The sequence below is a fragment of the Panulirus ornatus genome, chromosome 1, assembly GCF_036320965.1.
Source record: "Panulirus ornatus isolate Po-2019 chromosome 1, ASM3632096v1, whole genome shotgun sequence".
Taxonomy (NCBI): domain Eukaryota; kingdom Metazoa; phylum Arthropoda; class Malacostraca; order Decapoda; family Palinuridae; genus Panulirus; species Panulirus ornatus.
The window spans coordinates 79,099,287-79,115,708 of NC_092224.1; the positions used below are offsets into that span (position 1 = coordinate 79,099,287).

The following is a 16,422-nucleotide window of genomic DNA, read 5'->3' on the forward strand; positions in this document are numbered from 1 at the left end:
AGGCACAAGCCTTTGTCACACCAACTGTGCGAAAATCCTCACCAACCAACCATTGCGACACGGGGCCTTTGCCTCTGGCGGCCCGTTCAGTGGTCCCGGGTGGAGTTCTTCTGCTCCAGTTCCACCAGTTGATTTAGGAAAAGACACAACAAGAGATGAAAAACTGCTCAGTTCTCACTTATCATAACGATGAAGATGATCTCATAGAAAATTAGGGCTGACGAAAAAACAAACAATGAATAGAGAAAAAAAACAATGGCCAAAGGTATTTAGTTGTACGCTGTATTGTGAAAAGATAAATTGCTTACTCGCCATTTCCCACGTAGTAGACGAACAGCCTTAATTTCTTCACATGCACTCCCTACTTGTCATGTATAATGCGTCCAAACCAGCGCCCTGCACCTCCTATCAAGTGCAGAGCCCCACATACCCACCAGTCGTTGTCACGTAACTGTTTAATATGATCTACTTAAGCCCAGTGACAGGACGTTGACCCCAGTATGCCACAGTGCTGCAATTCACTCTATCCCTTGTACAACTATCACCCCATTGCACATTCAGTCCCTGATAACTCTGTCTTTTTTACCCCATTCTTCAACCTAGTTCTACCTTCGCCTCCCTCCTTGGTTCCTGAGCTTCTGACAAGTATGTACTCCTTGTCAGTCTCTCTTCACTCATCCTCTCCATATGTCCAAACCTTTTTTGCTCTCTCATACTCGTTCTTCACACTATCAACCCTCCTTACACTACATACTGTCCTCAAACATTTGATTTCCAACATATCCACACTTCCGTTCTTTTGCATTTAGGGTCCACGACTCGCACCCATATAGCACCGATGGGACTAATATGCCATCAAACACACTCATCTGTGCCCTCACAGACTGTGACTTCTCTCTCCACACATACCCTCAATGGACCCAAGATCCATTAATCCCCTCAGCTACTTATAATTCATTTCAGTTTCCATAGCTTAAGCCATTGCCATGTCCACTCTAAGGTATGTAAAACACTCCACATCCTCTGGGATCTGTACGATCAAACTCATTACTCGTATCCACCGGCATCATTTACCCTCATAACCTTTTATACATATTTGCAGTCAACACTACCCTCTCTCACACACACTTAAACTAAGACGCATTTTATGGCGTTCCAGCAGCTGCGAGGTTAATCCTTTGGGCGGTATGGTCTCAAAGGACGATGCACTGCTTCCTGTCTGCTTCAGATGATACCGTCTTATCAAAGGTGGCTTATCGCTCGCGTTCTGTGGTGTGTGGTTTCAGAAATGTCGGAGGATGTGCGGATCAGGTGTTTGCTTTGAAGAATGTATGTGAGAAATAGAAAAACAGATGGATTTGTATGTAGCATTTATGGATCAGGAGAAAGCATATGATAGAGACGCTCTGTGGAGTATATGGTGTGGGAGGTAAGTTGCTAAAAGCAGTAAAAAGTTTTTATCAAGAATGTAAAGCATGTATACGAGAAGGAAGAGGAAAGTGATTGGTTCCCAGTGAATGTCGGTTTGCGGAAGGGGTGCATGATGTCTCCATGGTTGTTTAATTTGTTTATGCATGGGGTTGTTAGGGAGGTGAATGCAAGAGTTTTGGAGAGAGGAGCAAGTATGCAGTCTGTTGAGGATGAGAGGGCTTGGGAAGTGAGATAGTTGTTGTTCGCTGATGATACAGCTCTGGTGGCTGATTCAGGTGAGAAACTGCACAAGTTGTTGACTGAGTTTGGTAAAGTTTGTGAAAGAAGAAAGTTGAGAGTAAATGTGAATAAGAGCAAGGTTATTAGGTTCAACATGGTTGAGGGAAAAGCTAATTGGGAGAAAAACTGGAGGAAGTGAAGTGTTTTAGATATCTGGGAGTGGATCTGGCAGCGGATGGAACCATGGAAGCGAAAGTGAGTCACAGGGTGGGGGAGGGGGCGAAGGTTCTGGGAGCGTTGAAGAATGTGTGGAAGGCGAGAACGTTATCTTGGAAAGCAAAAATGGGTATGTTTAAAGGAATAGTGGTTCCAACAATGTTCTATGGTTGTGAGGCGTGGGCTATAGATAGGGTTGTGCGGAGGAGGGTGGATGTGTTGGAAATGAGATGTTTGAGGACAATATGCGGTGTGAGGTGGTTTGATCGAGTAAGTAATGAGAGGGTAAGGAGATGTGTGTTAACAAAAAGAGTGTGGTTGAGAGAGCAGAAAAGGGTGTACTGAAATGGTTTGGTCGCATGGAGAGAATGAGTGAGGAAAGATTGACAAAGAAGATATATATGTCAGAGGTGGAAGGAACGAGGGCAAGTGGGAGACCAAATTGGAGGTGGAAGGATGGAGTGAAAAGGATTTTGAGCGATCGGGGCCTGAACATACAAGAGGTTGAAAGGCGTGCAAGGAATAGTGAACCGGAATGATGTGGTATACCATGGTCGACGTGCTGTCTATGGACTGACCCAGGACATTTGAAGCGTCTGGGGTAAACCATGGAAAGTTTTGTGGGGCCTGGATGTGGAAAGGAAGCTGTGGTTCAGGAGCATTACACATGACAGCTAGAGACTGAGTGTGGACGAATGTGGCCTTTGTTGTCCTTTCCCAGCAGTACCTCGCGCGCACGCAGGGGAGGGGGTTGTCATTTCATGTGTGACGGGTTGGCGGCGAGAATGGATGAAGGCAGAATGTATGAATATGTATGAAGATGAAATGTATGGGTATGTATATGTGCGTGTGTGGGCGTTTATGTATATACATGTGTATGTGGGTGGGTTGGGCCATTCTTTCGTCTGTTTCCTTGCGCTATCTCGCTAACGCGGGAGACAGCGACAAAGTATATATATATATATATATATATATATATATATATATATATATATATATGTGTGTGTGTGTGTGTGTGTGTGTGTGTGTAAGCTTGTGTGTATCAGTGCGCGCGTTTGTGTGTTTAAGCAAAAAAATATGACATTCATCCCGAGCCATAACACTGTCTACACCACAAACAGAAAACACAACGAACAGATGGGAGGTCTGTGGTCAAAAGACTCGAAACAAATATTGTGGTCATACTTGTCCGATCCAATCCCTGGCCTGTATAACGGATGACTGGCGAATCCCTACAATTATAGCGTTTAGCGCCGACAGTTTGTAAGGTTTATTGCTACCCCGAGTGATTCTTGGACACCGGCGCCATCGATCGGCGCAAGCTGTCTTTTCGATGTACTAAACTACTGCATAATCGACTGAACGACATCTTGTAGAAAAGTATTTGATTGTCAAACAACTCGATCACGAAGTGTAGCTAACAACTCGAGGCTGCGATATTCAAAATATTTCCCCGATGTCAATACATCCTACGTCAGGCAGCACGGCCACGGACACAGGGGTACGATAACTCCTCTCTCTCTCAATGCGTGCGTGAGGTCTCAATTTCCCCTCACGTCAGTTTCCCTTCAGCTTTTTCTAAGTACGGATTGCTCGGACCCGGAAACGGGGGTCGCGTTCTGGACTGTTGTTCGCTGCCAGAACAGTACACAAAACTTTGTGAAATATAAATGGTTAGGAGCACCGGACTCGCGATAAATCCCGTGTGAATAGTCTGGGGGATAACTTGTGCATTAAAGTGCTGGAACTTTTTGTTGTGCCTGGCGAACTTTATCGCATGAATTAAAGTGATTAAAGACAGTCTCTTGAAAAAAACATAAAAGAACTTATAAAAATATAAAAACTTTTCAAAAACTCTTCTATAAATTCAAAAAACTTTTCCAAGGAAATATGTACTTAAATAGAATGATATCCAATTAAAGAATGTAAGCAGACAGTAATAAAAAAGTACAATTACTAAAATTTAATACAGAAGTGATTACTAACAATTCAATTATGTACCGGTTAACAGACGTCAGCTAAATATTAAGATGAAAATGACATAACCAGTTGACTAGTAAGTGGTAACTGGAAAAAAAAAAATAAAGAAGATAATGACGATGCAAAGTTGAAAATTTAATAGAGAATTTGCTAAAGACATATACGTGTTTCCAAGACAAGACTCTCACACAAAATTAAGCCCGGTCGTGTGTGAACTGCGAATGATCAGACCCTCCGATATACACACGTTCAAAGAGACCATAAAACATACTCGAAACAACTTTAAACGAACATAAAAACATCAGACACCCTGCCCACCGGTACTCCTACAGGCCATAAAAGTAAATTGAAACAACTTAACTGGACATTAAACGTTTGGAACAGCCAATAATAATAATAAAAAAAAAACTCCCGGGGTAAAATCCATAAATCAATATCAGGAGAGAAGTTTGGGGGTTGTGGAGTCACAGCGGACGTTGGCGCGGTGGGGTGCTGGTGGTGGCGGCACGACCTGCCGTGCAGAGGTGTGGCCGAGCGATCCACGACCGGAAAATGCGATAGACGAGGGGGGAAGGAGAGGAGGAAGCCCAAACGACCAGGGGGCCCCGCACTAGGCCAAGTGATGTGATTAACAAACGGAGGAAAACCTAAGCGCGCTTCCACCCCCCCACCAACACACCGAGCGACGTGCAGTGACGTGCTTCGCTCACACCCACCCTTACCCAGAGGAGGAGAGAAGGCACGGGACACGATCGACGAGTGACAATTTACGATTCCACCGGGGGAAACGAGGAGCGCCACGACTTTACCATCCGATACGACGGCGGAGGAAAAGCTCTCGCTGCGATTTACGAGGGGGAGGTGGCCATAGCCAGGGAGATGTGATGAACTGCCATGGCGAGGAGGAAGGCCACCCGCCACCGGTATAGGGAATGGGTGAGTAACGCTCCAACTCTGAGGGCTGGAAGTGGGGCAACACCAGTGGTAGGTCTAGTTGACGAGGGTGGGAAACTGGGAATGGGCGGGTACCGCTGGAAGAGCTGAGGCCGAGGGAGAGAGAGAATGGGATCAAGATATGGGTGAGGGGAGGTGGGAGAGGGTAGGAAGGAGGAGGCTTGGCATGAAATCTATGGGCCTGGAAATGGGCGAGGACCCTCAGAGGGGCTTCGGATAAAGCCTTTGGGGCCTGGAAGTGGGTCAGTGCTCCTGAAAGAACTTGGGATGACGACTAAATCAGGCCTGAAAATGGATGAGATGAGCATCACTTGGAGAAGCCTGGGATAAAGCTTTTGGGCTTAGGAATAGGAATAAACCCCTGCAGGGGCTTGGGATGAGGCCTACAAGCCAGGGGTAAGGCCTGGAGGAGGCGCGGGGCATAAACATGGGTAAGCATCAGTCGGGAAATGGATATGAGCTCGAAATGGGGCAAGAGGAAGGCTGGAGACCTGGAAATGGCTGGTTGCCACTGGAAAGGCTTTAAGTGAAACCTAGGGATCTGGAAATGGGTGAAGACCCCTCGGAGGACTGGAGATAAAGCGTGAGGAAGGTTAGAGGCTTCGAGATGGAAGGTTTATGGAAGGGACGTGGGAGGGGATGGAGGTCTAGAAATGGATGGGTATCGCTGGAAGGATTAGATGAGGTGCAGGGGAGAGCCGTGGGTGTGGTGATGGTCAGGAACGAGAAGAATAGATCAGGAGAAATGAGAAAGAGACAGACAGACAGAAAGATAGATAGATGAGATAGATAAAAAGACGATTAGATAGACGGATGCATGCATACAACTATATATACATATAGAAAAAAGAGAGTTTGGCAAAACGGCTAAGCTAGCGCGTATCGCTCACCGCAGGAGAATATAGTTACGCAGAAAGAGTAGTGTGAGCTAGGATGTGTTGTCAACTGTTACGTATGAGACACAGTTTATGATTGCAGAGCGAGGGAACGCTATACTTATTCACGTGCTCGTAGGACAAGATTTTGCCAAAGGCAGGTCTAGTGCGTTGCGAGTCTTGGGAGTTATGTATATGGAGTGCGAGTCTGAATGGAGAGAAGCTGTAGGAAGTGAAGAGTCTTTAGATACATGGGAGTGGATATGTCACTTCAAGGGAGATGAAGTGAACCATTTGGAGCGAAGGTCTTGGGTGCATCGAGGAGTGTGTGGAGAGGGAGGTCACTGTCTGTGAGGGGAAAGATGTGAACGTTTGGTGAGACAAGTATAGTGGCCCCCGATGGTGTTGTTGCATGGATGCAAGGCATGGGTTCCTAAGGTAAAAAAGTATACAAAAAAGGTTGGATGTGTTCGAGATTAAACGTATGAGGACATTATGTGTCGTGAGGAGGGTTGATCGAATACGAAATGACATGGTACGAAAGAGTTCTGATAGTGAGATGACTCTGTATGAGGGAACAGGAGAGTGTGTACTGAAATATTTGACCATGTGGAAAGGATGAGTGAGGACAGGCGACTAAGAAAGTATAGATATCAGAAGCTCTGGGAATAAGCATATAGGGGAAACTGAGGAGGATGTAGTGAGTGAAGCCCTTGAGTGTCCGGGGCCTGAACGTGCAGGAGGGTAAGTGGCGTGCATGGGATAAAGCGAATGGATGGGATAAGGTATAAAGGGGTTACGTGCTGTGAATATGCTAAACCAGAGGATATAAAGCATTCAGGGAAATCTACAGAAATGTCTGCGGGGCTTGGTTGTGGATACGGAGCTATGTTTTCGGTACATTATACATGACAGCGAGCAAATGAGACCGTTCTTCGCCTGTTCCTGGCGCTACCTCGCTAAAGCAGGAAACGGCAAACGAGTATAAAAAAAGGTAATCTGAGCCCTCTGGGATGGATTCCCGCTTGCTACTTGTCTCCCACTTTTTAAAAAGTGATAATAGAAGAGGGGAAAGATTTACAGTCCCCAGCTTCCTCCGGTCTTATAGCCTTTAACGTCCCGCAGGAGACGCGCAGACAGTATGCCTTCTCCCGTCTCTAAGGCTTAAACACCGACTGATCAGAAGAAAAAGATCTTAGATGTAAATTTGCGGAGAGGAGCAGTGGATGGATGTCTGATGGTGGCGGCAAGGGTGAAGAATGAAGATTTGTAGGGTTTTTTCGGAAATGAGAAAATGATACGAGTGAGAAGAGTTAAAATAAGTGAGATCGGAAAAGAGACGTGTGTGCAAAAATACCAAAAGAGATTGAGTGTAGAATGACAAAAGGTGAAGGTAAATGGTGCTATGGGAGTGGGTTAGGAATGGGAGGTAAGTATGCAGTGCTGGCACGTGCGGAAGAAGGGAAGTGAGCAGGTGCGAAAGGTGTAGTGATTGGTGGGATGATGAAGTAAAGCTGCTACTAAAAGAGAAGACAGGCATGGGTGGTATTTACAAGGAAGGAGTGCGAATGATTGGGAGACGTACATGAGAAAGCAGAAAGAGGTCAAGAGGAAGATGCAGGGGCTGAAAAAAAGGGCAAATGAGGGTTGGAGTGAGCAGGTATCAGCAATGGATTTGGAGGAGGCTAACAGTGTTAAAAGAACAAGAAAACAAATGGGGGCATCGGTGAAAGGAGTATATGGGGAAGAAGTAACAGGCAATGATAAGGTGGAAAGGAGATCGAGCGATTACTCTGAAGGACTGGTGATTAAGTTTGATGAGCGGGTGACATGTAAGGTGTTTGCCAAGGTCGAGGAGGTATGGGAAGTGAGAGTCATAGCAAGTGGTTTGGTGAAGAGAGAAGAGGTGGTAAAAGCCTTGCGTAAGATGATATGTGGCAAGGCGGCTGGAGTGGATTGGAGTTGAATTTCTTAAGGAAATGACTGTCATGCTGATTGGTTAGTCAGGATTTTCAAAGTAAGTATGGATCATGGTGAGGTGCCTGAGGATTACCGGAATGCATGCATAGATCATGTATATAAAGGCAAGGGTGACGAAGATGAATGTTCGAATTACAGATGTATAAGCTTGTTATGTGTACTCAGTACGCTGTATGGGAGAGTGGTAATCTAAAGAGTCATGGTATGTACAAGCATCAGACTGGGAGATACAATGTGGTTTTAGAAGTGGTAAAGGGTGTGCGGATCAGACTCTTGCGTTGAAGACCACGTGTGAGAAATATATCAAGAAACAGAAGGATTTGTACGTGGCATTCATGGATCTGGAGAAAGCATATGGTACGGCAGGAAAGCTATTAGAAGCAGGAGGGAGTTATTATCAGGAGGGTAAAGCTTGCGTGCCAGTAGGTAGAAAGGAGAGTTAGTGGTTTATGGTAAAGGTGGGTTTACGGCAGGGGCGCGTGATGTCACTATGGTTGTTTAATTTCTTTATGGATGGGGTGGCGAGGGAGGTGAATGCAAGGGTCAAAGAGAGAGGGGCGAGTATGCATTATATAAGGGGTGAAGGGGGGGGCCTGGAAAGTGAATTCATTGTTGTTTGCTGTTGACAGCACTGGTAGCAGATTCAAGTGAAAGCGGCAGAAGATGGCGTACTAGTTTAGGAGAGAAGTTGGAAGTTCCGAGTAAATATTAGGTTTACCAGTGCAGAGATAGGTTAGTTGGGGTGTGAGTTTAAATAAAGAAAACGTGGAGGATGACGTGTTTTAGATACGTGGCGGCGAATAGCACCATGGAAGCAGAAGCGAGTCGTAGGGTGGGTAGGGGTGGAAAGTTCTGGAAGCATTGAGGAATGCGTGGAAAGGTTGTTCTCTGGGAGGGCAAAAATGGGTATGTTTGAAGGTATAGTAGTCCTAACGACGTTATACTGATGCGAGGCGCGGGCTGTAGCTCAGAATGTACGGAGAAGAGTGGATGTGTTGGAAAATTAAATCTTTTGAGAATAATACTGGGTGAGAGAAGGGTAGATCGATGAAGTAATAATAAAGTACAAGATAGGTGTGGTAATAAGACGAGTACGGTTGCGAGAGATGAAGAGAATGTACTGAAATGGTTAGGAATGGCGAGAGGTTGACAGAGAGAATAACTGGAGAGGACAAACACAAAGGTGAGATTAAACTGGAGATGGAAGGATGGGGCGGACTATGTTTCGAGTGTTTGTGGCCTGAACAAAAATAGCAAGCGTGTACGGGATAGAGTAAACTGGAATGATGTGATATAGAAGTGTGTGTGTGTGTGTGTGTGTGTGTGTGTGTGTGTGTGTTACCAGACTCGCCTGTTCGAGGTTACACCGCGAGTGAAAAGTCACCTTTGGCGAGGCTGTATCACTGGCAGTACAGTCTCGACAAATAACTTCTCACTCCAACAGAGTCTGCATTTCCCTGCTACTGTAAACAGCGCAGCTTTGGCCTGCAGGAACCTTTGAAAAAGGTCCTGGATCACAACAGAACTCTCATAGAAATTAGTCTTCGTGGTATTTATAAATCAATCAATCAATCAATGCATAACTTAATCATTCAACCAATGAATCAGTCAATCAACCAAGCAATCAATATATATATATATATATATATATATATATATATATATATATATATATATATATATATATGAAAACGATCGTGAAAACACACACCAATAAACAGGGAAGGCGACGGAAATGGGGGGCGTTAAACAAACATTTAACACAAATACAAAGTCGGAGGTCAATATGCACTCGACTGAACCATGCTGATGGTAATGGCTGGGATCAGGCTGTTCCTTTATAACAGTCAGTACGACCATGATACCGATGCCCCAACTACAACTAGGGGCAACGAGGTATTTCGGCGCCACAATGGCATCGAACCCATACAAGCTGGCACAGACTGCTGCAAAAAAACGAACACCCGTAACCCAACCATTTATAGCAGAAGAATATACGACTCTAACGTCACCTCCTCCTCCACGTCTCGGGTAGGAGGAGGCGTCGGTCAAGAGGACGGTGCAGGGGAACTTGGTCCCAAACTCTCGGGAGTCCAGGTGGTGCTCGAGGGAGCGGGAGAGGTTTGGTGTGTTGAGCACCTCCTCAGCTGTTACTGTGAGAGCTCCGAGAATGATCTCGCCTGCGCTTTTGTCTCTTAATCTTCTCGAGTGATCTTTGTTGTGTTTGTGCGTTGGATGAGGAGGAACATTAGTGTTGGAGTGGGAGTTGTGGGCCATTAGTGAGATTCTGAGGAATATGAGAGTTGTGTAGATGTTCTTAAGGGTTCCGGTGATGGGAGTCCAGTCATCTTAAAACGATGACGAAAGTAAATACGATACGCAGAGAGCTTGATGCTGGTGGTGACGTGTTCCTTCTAGCTTAGTTTATACTGGCGTCGAGATGATTGGTGGACTGAACAAACTGGAGGAAGCTGAGGCCTAGTTTTAGACTAAGATGTGGGAGATTGTTAGGTTCGAGGCTGACATACAAAAATCACAGTCTTCGTGTGGTTGATGATGATTTGGTCGGAAGTGGAACAGCTATGGAGACTTGAGGAGGTTCTGGAAGGGTGAGGTGGTCGAAGGAGCTGTTGTCAACGGTAATACCAAATGTAGATGTAGACGTAACAGGTCTATCGGGGGCATCACCAGCACAGATGGAGAAGCAACAGTCTCCCATCCCTGTGTTCTGTGACGCTACAGTTAAGGCCGAAAGTCGGCCAAGATCCCTTGGAAACTTACAGCCTAACGACGCTCATGGAGGAAGTCTGGAAGCCATGAAATGCCACTTATCCGAAGCTCTGGGTTGTTGGCTTGGTTGAGCCTTATGTTGTGGTCTTCGATCGGGTCGATGGGTTCGTTGAAGACCATGAATACGAGAGCCACCATGGAGGTCTTGTGTCTCCCCCCTATGTAAGACGTAGGTAAGACCACCGAAGCTGGCGTGGTAAGGTGTGGTAAAGAAAGTCTTCCTACCCCTACATTCCCGAAGGTCACTAGAGACTGTAAAGGACCTGGAAAAGAGCAGGTTGAGGCTCCAAGTGACAACATGGGTCGGGCGACTCGTCTAATAAGACTGTGGTCGAGTAGATGTAGCTCCTGGGGTGACATTGAGAAGTCCTTCCAGTCAGCCGGGGTATCTTGACTGATGGAGAGGAGTAATAATGAAGGAGGAGATGGGGAGGAATTAGCCTGTCAGAGTTTCGTAAAGTGAGGTAATGAATGTAGCGGAGCGCCATAACCTAGGGCTGTGCAGGCGTCTGGCGGGGTGGGTTGCTTGGGAGGGGGTCGAGATAGGCTGGGAGGCAGGCGTTGCCCGGCAGATGCGGTCGTGAAGGCACTGAGGGGAGATGATTAAGGATGGATGAGGTACAGCTCAGCCCTTAACACTGCCATAACAATGTCTGATGTGATGTTGGTTGGATAACAGCTTATGTGTGTCTTTGTACATATTTGTATGTATATATATATATATATATATATATATATATATATATATATATATATATATATATATATATATATATATACAGAGAGAGAGAGAGAGAGAGAGAGAGAGAGAGAGAGAGAGAGAGAGAGAGAGAGAGAGAGAAATATTTTCTCTGCTTTAAATCGCAATAACCAACTCCAATTGAAAAGATAAACACAAGCGATGTCACAGGGCTCGAGGTAGGCCGTGCTGCAAGATTCAAAGGCACGGAAAAAAAAATTTGGTGGAACTGAGACAGAATCCGCCAGAGCTTGAAGCTTGGGCACTGTCGAGGAGGAGGAATACAGAAACTGTTAATTTTGAAGGGTTGTTGACTGGAAGGTTAAAAGGATACTGGTAAGCAACGAGAAATTTTCAGGCAAGAGAATATATGAATATGGTAAACGCTACGGCGGTACAGCAAATGCTGGAGATCATTCAGAAACCGAAGCAAAGACACACACACACACACATACACACACACACACACACAAGACACACACACACACACACACAGGTGACGAAGAGAGTAAACAAAGGATTTACACAGAACACCACAATAAGGAACGTGATCCTATGTGTAAAGTTAAGAGAAAGAAGGAGAGAGGGAGAGGACACACGTGTCATCAAGTACAATCGCTCTCACAGGGAAGTGTCAAGTAGAACGACTTTAAGTAAACCAACGGATGGCCAGCCAAGCGAGGTGCTGGCTTGAAGGGTGGTGGTCGGCACAATAGCGGGCGGGGTCAGGGGACTGAGAGGACCGGCGTAATGTCTGAGGCAGATGGTCGTCAGTGGAGTAAAGAAGGGGGGGAGACACTGACGGCCAAATGAAGCGGACACGGAACACTGATAATGACTGGACCAGATGAGAGACGCAGTTATTGTATACAACTATGTGTAACACGGTGCAAGGGGAAGCCAGTCTCCATGAGCTCTTTATGTAGCCTGGTTAGATCAGGAATATTTTTCTTTGCGCGGGGGGGGGAGGAGAAAGTCAGTGAAACTACGGGTAGACTGAGAGAGATCGGTGGTTGAGGAGGGAGCACTGCTGCTGGTTCGCGAGCCCAACACACACGAGACAGGAGTACGGTACGAGAACTGCCGGAGACAACGGAGGCAACTAGGCTTGGTCTGCGAGACCGAGTTAACGAGAAGATTACGAGAATATAGTTGTGACAAAGAGGTGGAAATCTCCAAGGACTTCAACACGGAATGTAACAGGAAAGATAGAGCAGGGTGCACATTAAAGACAGCCAGACCAAGGGAGGAGCTATGACAAAATGACGATCAGATGGAGGAAAAAAAAGGGAGAGAAAAAAAAAAGAATGGAATTGAGAAAGAAGAGATCAAGACACTCACGGTGCTAATACGGAGACGCCAGGAACATCAGAGAGCGTTGGTGTGGAAATTGTGTACACTGATGAAGGTGGAAGAACAGTAAATGACTGAGGACTGGATTTCACAAATCACAAAGGGATACCTTGAGACAAAGTCTACCAGTGATGTAGATGGGGAAACATGGAGACAACGAAGGCGTGGGAAGAAGGGGGGGGGGGAGGTTTCTGACCACTCTGGTACGAAATAACGTAAACTTAGGTCATACTGGGGGATGCTGGTTCCCTCCAACAATACACGGTGGAACAGATAACTAAGAAATTCTGTTTATCTCTCTTGATGGTATATAATCCTCCGAAACGTTCTCATAACCCGAGTCAAATATGTAGCGACAAGGCGGACAGTGTGAGAGGCGGCTGGACAAACTCTGCTGGATAATGAATATGACTTAAATGATGGGGTATCTTACCTACAGGGACATCCACTATGAAAACCTGGATCCCTGCAAAGAGAGATATTCATGGAATCAAATGACTGCCAAAGGCAGAATACGGAGTGATGGCGGTCAAAGAAGAGATATTCTCGATCAGTCGACACAAAGTAAGAGTAACACCGTAATGATGATGATGATGTCGCAGCAGCTAAGAGGCAACCCAAACTTACGAGACAGTGGTAGGAAAAAAAATGAAAAAAAGAGAAATTTCAAGGAAAAAAATCTATTGACTGGCAAAATTTTTTACATGACTTCGTAGACGGCTTAAACCCTTTAATGCAAATGTAACCTTCAGCAATAATAATACTATAAAGAATATCTTAATAAAAAACTTACCAGAAAGTTCTGCGGGTTGTGTTTACAGAATCTCTTGTAAAAATTGTAATATGTTTTATGTTGGGCAAATTGGTAAGGATCGTTATGTTAGACTTAAGCGACACAGACATAGTACAAAAACAGGACAAGAATCAAATGCTTTGTTTAATCATGCTAGAAATTATGACAACGGTACTGACTAGAGTTATGCTAATTCAGTTATCAACTGTAACTCATTTACCAAGAGAAATATCACTGAATCTTCCATTAAATACACAAAGAATTGTAACATTAATATTAGTGAAGGTCTATTCAAACTGGATGGCTTTGTCGTAGGCAATATTTGTGAATAGTCCCCTTTCCTGTCCACATGATAAACATTTGATGACAGGCATGTTGCCAGATCCGAACACCACCATCCGGTAACGCTTGTTTACCAATGGCGTCTTAGCTACGTCTCTTCCTTGTATATCAACTGACTGTTCTACGTTTATCATCTCATACTTGTATATCCCCTAACGATATCATAATTACACGAAAGTGCACTTGGGAACTTATCGTGTTTCAATTTCCTCGTGGTTATCAGCATATACTAGATCACGCACACCACTGTGTCCTCCTGCAATATATATGAGGGGGGAGGGGGTTGTTATTTCATGTGTGGCGAGGTGGCGATGGGAATGAATAAAGGCAGACAGTATGAATTGTGTACATGTGTATATATGTATATGTCTGTGTGTGTGTATATATATATATATATATGTATACGTTGAGATGTATAGGTATGTATATTTGCGTGTGTGGACGTGTATGTATATACATGTGTATGTGGGTGGGTTGGGCCATTCTTTCGTCTGTTTCCTTGCGCTACCTCGCTAACGCGGGAGACAGCGACAAAGCAAAATAAATATAAATATAATAAATATATATATATATATATATATATATATATATATATATATATATATATATATATATATATATATATATATATTCCTATGCGTCAACAGGGAAAATAAAACACGATAAGTTCCCAAGTGCACTTTCGTGTAATAATCACATCATCAGGGGAGACACAAGAAAGAAATGTAACAAGTCAGTTGATATACAACGAAGAGACGTAGCTAGGACGCCATTTGGGAAAGGAGCTTTACGTTCACAAGGGACCCACTTCTCAATCTCAAATTCTCACCAGACGAACGTTTGAAATTCCCCATTGCTTCCCGCAGTCACTTCATCATACCCTGGCTCGTTCCACACGTCCCTCACTTGTTGCTAGAGGAATTCCTCCGGAACGTTCTCCATGACACTTTTTCTAACGCGAGTTTCCCGTGATGTTGTCTGGTTCTGGAGCCTCCTTACCCTTCATCCTAAGAATTGGATTCTTTGCAGCATCGCCGTGACGCACAGGATAGTTAGTGATCATGGCTTCCCTCATCGTGACGCACAGGAACTTATTGTTATTGATAGAATGGCTTCCCTCGTCTTGAGGCATAGGATGTAGTTGATGATCGTGTGTTCCCTCATCTTGACGCATAGGATGTAGTTGATCGTGTGTTCCCTCATCTTGACGCATAGGATGAAATTGATGATCGTGGGTTCCCCCATCTTGAAGCATAGGAATTTGTAGTTGATGATCGTGTGTTCCCTCCTCGTGACGCATAGGAATTTGTAGTTGATGATCGTGTGTTCCCTCCTCGTGACGCATAGGAATTCATTATGCTGATTGTATCTCGCATGATCGCGATGCGCAGGAACTGAAAAACGGTGATCCTCTCTCTCTCTCTCTCTCTCTCTCTCTCTCTCTCTCTCTCTCTCTCTCTCTCTCTCTCCAGCAGGGGCAGCTGGGAGAACCTTGCTCCACTCCCCGTAACTTATTTGACTTCGTTCTGGCACCAATCTCGTTGCGATCCATTGAACCTTCTCCAAGCAGTTCTGTGTTTCTTGAAGTGTGGCGACGAAGTTACTGACGCAGATTCCTGCACACTGCGAACATACGTGTGTGTGTGTGTGTGTGTGTGTGTGTGTGTGTGTGTGTGTGTACACGTGTGTGTGTGCGCGCGTTACTCTTTGCTTGCTTGTTTTATATATTTTTTCCTTTGTTTTTCTTTGTGTGCCTGTGAACATTCATTCTTTCAAGACGCGTGCACACGTGTGCGGAAACGTTTGTGTGTGTGTGTGTGTGTGTGTGTATGTGTGTGTGTGTGTGTGTGTGTGTGTGTGTGTGTGTGTGTGTGCCTGGGAGGATCAGTGTGTTCAAGACCTTCCTGCAGGAAGGGTACCAACAGTAGGACGCAGGATGACTTTTGTACCGTTCTTTTCCTGAGCTTTCCTGGTCAGTCCTGGATGTGTGGCGGCACGGGAGAGAGAGAGAGAGAGAGAGAGAGAGAGAGAGAGAGAGAGAGAGAGAGAGAGAGAGAGAGAGAGGTGTATAGTTGACTCAGGGAAGACTGGAAGGTATACAAACGCGCCTGAATTCTCTACTTAAGGGGAATCCGAAATGTATTTGACTCAAAAGAAGGATACTGAGCCAGTGACTAGAAATCGTCTATGATGGTACTGACGTGTTCCTTGGGGCAATTTGACGTACTCTTCCTCAAAAAAAAAAAAAAAATGGTACAAACAAGAAAGTCTTGACCGATCGCACAACCTGGAGTAAGGGTGGAGACCGACACGATAACAGGAGGTTGGGATGGGGGGGTTGCGGTCCAGTTCTGGAGGCTGCTGAGGCTCTTCTGTTGGAGCGAAGGAGTCGGGAGAGCTACTGCCGAAGCTGATGCCACTGACCAGAGTCGTTCGGTGTATTTTCTAGATGAGCATCAGCGATAAAGATGAGAGAGAGAGAGACCCCACCTTAGCGCCTGAGGCGCCTGCTTGGAAGGTGCTTCGGAGGCGTCTTGCCTGGCGACGCTCACTGAGGACGTCAGCCAGCCATGGACTGCAAGTTCTGTGCAGCCGCTGACTGACTGATGGCGTTGATGATGATCATGGGCTTGTTAACAAGGCCGAGAAAGCTTTCCTGTAGTCCACGAACGTGAGAGCCACAGACATCTTGCTCTATGTTACTATTTATACATATAGTCTAGAAAGCAGTAAATGGTAAATGAGGGGTT

At 45.3% G+C, this 16,422-nt stretch overlaps 2 protein-coding genes across 2 annotated transcripts in view; one reads left to right on the top strand and one right to left on the bottom strand.

Annotated features, from left to right (window-relative positions):
- The window catches only part of LOC139750002 (uncharacterized), a 402,403-nt gene that overhangs the window by 361,519 nt on the left and 24,462 nt on the right, over positions 1-16,422 (bottom strand). The gene's annotated exons all lie outside the window — the stretch shown is intronic.
- The window catches only part of LOC139749986 (uncharacterized), a 48,301-nt gene continuing 35,322 nt past the window's right edge, over positions 3,444-16,422 (top strand). The window contains exon 1 of the mRNA XM_071664368.1: positions 3,444-4,782. The gene's annotated coding sequence lies outside the window, so the exon portion shown is untranslated. The remainder of the gene's footprint in view (positions 4,783-16,422) is intronic.